Below are 4,290 nucleotides of genomic sequence, written 5' to 3' on the forward strand. Positions count from 1 at the left end.
TGGGAAGACGTACCCATGGACTTCATCATAGGGCTCCCCAAATCTAAAGGTCATATTATCATCATGGTAGTAGTTGATAGCCTCACTACATGTGCACACTTTATTGCATTATCACATCCTTTTACAACAAGTATAGTGGCAAAATTTTTCTTGGAGAATATCTAAAAGCTACATGGTACACCTAAGGTTATTGTTAGTGATTGTGATCCTATATTTACTAGTCACTTTTGGAAAGATTTATTCTCATACTTGGGTACTCAATTGGATCATAGTTCTTCATACCATCTATAATCAGGATGGGCAAACTAAGGTGGTTACTAAATGTTTGGAAGGATATCCATGTTGTTTCACTTCAAAAAAACAATCTCAAAGGGTAGATTGGATACCTCTTGCAGAATGGTGGTAGAATACTTCTTTTCATAGCTCATCAAAAATGTCTCCATTTTTGGCACTTTATGGATATCATCCTCCTTCCATCATGTTGGTTTGATTTTTCACATTTTCAAAAATTATGGAAAAATTTAGTGAAAAATCATTTGAGTTTTTAAATCCTGCAAATTAGGGTTTTGTTCCTTGTATTTTTCAAACCCTTAGATTGCCCTAGTTTTAAAAAACCCTCAAAATATTTTCAATTTTTTTTTTTTAATTGTATATCTTTTCACCTAAGGAAGGGCTTGCACAAGCATGAATTCATTATAATTTTGTTTAAACCTTATGTGGTCGTGCTTGGCTTGCAAATTTCTTAATCATTCTATTAGGAAATACCTCTGATGACACAAAGTTTTTATAATTGTTGATCTTGTTCAGATCAACAGGTATCACATGCCCGCAATTTCAAGATGCAAGGTTTTTAAATAATGCGGGCATATGACTTGGTGACACGTAGCCCTTGCCTTTCTAAATTTCTAGTAAACTATAAAAGGAGTCATAAGTTGTCAAAAACTCTTGCAAGTTTGTCAGTACTTTTTGTGCATGTTCTGGATTTCTTGTGATATCATTGGTTGAGTTACCGATAGAGATATGCCTTTATCACCAAGAAGCATCAACCATTGATTTCATTTGAATCAAGGGCTAGCGCTTTCCCACAAGAAGGAGATGCTTGTCAGATAAATAATGCGAGAAGTGAAAATTGGACAAGTGGCACATTCTGACAAGATGGGCCCGCCATGGCAAGTGTCAGACAAGTTGGAATGAATGGAGGTATTTTATTCATCACTTCAACCAGTGTGGTATTTGAAATGCATGATTTTATAACTATTGATCTATCAAGGATCAAAGGCTAGTGCATGCTCGCATTTTGAAGATACACAAGAGATAAATAATGCGAGCAAGCAATTTTTGGACATGTGGCAAGGTGGGGTTGAGAAATTTTAACTGTATGCTGCGATGTGCCATGCTATAAAATGATCGCTGACTTGTACTGCCAGATGTGCCATTGAAAAAGTTTGTCTGCCAAATGGAAGTGAAGCCTCATTAGCTGTAGATCTTTCAAAGATCAAGGGTTAGTGCAATCCCGCATTATGAAGATGCTAGAGATTTAAGGAATGTGGGTATGCACGCCGAACTATAGAAGAACATTGGGTCATGCCATGTGGTCTACCACTCGTGCTTAGCTAGAAACACTTATGATGCAAGCATAGAAAGTTTCAGAAATTAATGTTGTAGTCAGGTGAGTTAGAGCACATGGATTGAAAGCAATCATTTCATTGGCCCAAGTGGATGGTGTGAGCATAAAATGTAGGATTTTTTTCACACCATTGATCCTGTCTTGATCAACAAAGGATGCTTTCCCGCATAAAAAACTTGAGTGAAGTTTAAACAAAGCAGGAATGCGCCATGCCAAAACGTGTCCATGGTAACATCACTTTTCCCATCTTGTAAGGTTTTTAGATTCCCAACATTACCATTGTTGATCTTTTGAAGATTTACGACTGGTGCAAGCTCACAATTTTAAGATGGTTGTCAGATAAGAAAAGCGAGAATGTGCTAGCTTAACACGTGGAAAAGATGATGTCAAGAACTTGCTCACTTAGAAGAAGATATGGGACCCACTGGCATGGAATGTTGTTAGAAGGCACAAACTCATATGAAGGTTTCCTACTGGTCAGTCTAGTTGACTGGACTTTGTTCAAATATGAATTGTTTTGATCATTGATCTTGTCTTGATCAACGAGTGGCACTTCCTTGCAATTCTAAGGTGCAAGAAATTTAAGAAATGTAGGCAAGCGATATTGTGACACATAGCCTTATTTTTAAAGCCATAAAGCTAGTTGCCTTTTAAATCAAATCTATCCGATCTGGTGAAAATATATGGATAGGATTCAAATTTGGTTGCAATTTGGAGGTAATGGTTACTGAGAGTAAATATGGTGCAGATTTCCTTCGTGCGATTTCAATGTATGAAAAGTATTCACGATCTCGCCATTAATGAATCACCAAAGTGCAAAAAGAACATCAGGGCATACAAAATTCTTAGAGCTAGGGCATGGAAATTTTAGCTAAGCAATCCAGTAAAATTGTAGAAGAAATCACATAATGTAGAAGTGTGAATTCTAGCAAGTAAGTACTCTGTCACCTTTTAAAATGTTCGAGTATCTGCTATTGTAAAATTTCTAGGGTTTTATTTAAAATGCCGCCTCGAAAAGAATTCACCAGGCAAACAGATTATTTGAAACGTTCTATGCACGATGATTTTCTTGAACAATTCCCCTTATTAGTACATGAAATAACTAAGGGCAGGGAACTCATTCCAAAACACCCAAGAGTGGCTATAGCAGAAGGTTTCTATGAAAAAGAAAATTGGGTAAGAGATGCCCAAGTTTCCATGGGGGGTCTGGAGTTGTTTAAGAAATGGTTTTCAGAGTGAAAACTGGATACTCTTATAAGCAATATATGGGAGTTCGATATTGGTAAATTAACAGTCCCCACAATTTTCTTTGATAGTGATTTATTGATGGATTTGGTAAAAAAATACGATCCAATTACAGGGTGGGTAAAAAACTATTCTGGAGTGAATCTCTTTAGGGTTTGCCCTGAATTAATTAGTGAGGTTTTCAACCTCACTCCTAACCATGCTATACATGAAACTATTGGTATGGATGACCTTCAAGCAAGGTATGATGCACAAATAATTTACCTAAGAATAGGGCCATTACAGGAACATGCTGCTAAAATTGGCACCTTGCCTGTGATTACAACCAGTACCCCAGAGCCATTGTTGAGAAGACATTTCAACCTGAGAGCTCAAGCATTGTATTTGTCTCTTTGCAAGATTTTTGGGATAGATGAAGTTGATCAAATTCTGGGATCTATTGTCCTTATCATAGCTCAAACTCTTCAATTTGGGATGAGCACTATTCTGGATTTTGCTACTTTTCTTGCGAAAGAAATTCATGATGGTCTGGTGGGAATAGCACAGGGAAAGGTAGACAAACCATTCTATTGGTATTTATTGCTTATGCATGTACATGGGATTTACCTTCTTTTCCAAGGGTATGGAGTTGGAAATGATAAGGGATGGAGAGAGGAAATTAGTGTAGTTGTGGAGTGTAGATATGACTTTAGAAGCTACAGATGCTAGCTATGTGAGATTTGATAGATACTTTGCTTCAAAAATTAGGTTGCTTTTGAAAGGAGACAGCCCCAAAATTCCACAAGCATTGCTAGAATTGGTCAGAATAATGGACCATGCAAGAGGGCTATTGGTTGGTCATAACTAGGGGGATATAATCCCCTACAATGTCTCAACAGTAATAAGAGTATATGGCTTTTTGGGAAAGCCTTATGTTCTACCTTTCCATGCGCCCTTGAAGATAGGGACAGCTAAGCTCTTATGGAAGATAGGCACTATAGATAAGAGGGAATTGTCTAAGAAGGGTACCTTCTTTCCAATTGTTACTGTAGTGCATGATTTTGTTTTTGTCAAGAAAGGGTGGAAATACATGAATTTGTTTTTGGATAGATATAACATGGCAGAATCTCATGCCAAATTCATTGATCCTAAAGGATTCTATGACCTCTTAAGAGAGAGGGTGAAAACTTCTCGTATGGTAAATCAAGTTTATTATCCAAAGGATATAATCAAAAATGTTTTCACTTTGTAAGAACAAGAATTAAGGAAAGAAAAGTGGATAGTATTTAGTAAGACTTTAGAATTCATTAATTCTTTTGACCCCCAGTATGACCCATTGAAAGATAAGAAATATTGGGGAGCTAAAATGCAAGCATTAATGAATAATTTTGCTATAATAATCCAAACCATGAATGAGAAGAAAGCCATATATGTTGAGA

This window comes from Cupressus sempervirens, chromosome 2 (genome assembly GCF_028749045.1).
Source record: "Cupressus sempervirens isolate cs-2001-9-10 chromosome 2, ASM2874904v1, whole genome shotgun sequence".
Taxonomy (NCBI): Eukaryota; Viridiplantae; Streptophyta; class Pinopsida; order Cupressales; family Cupressaceae; genus Cupressus; species Cupressus sempervirens.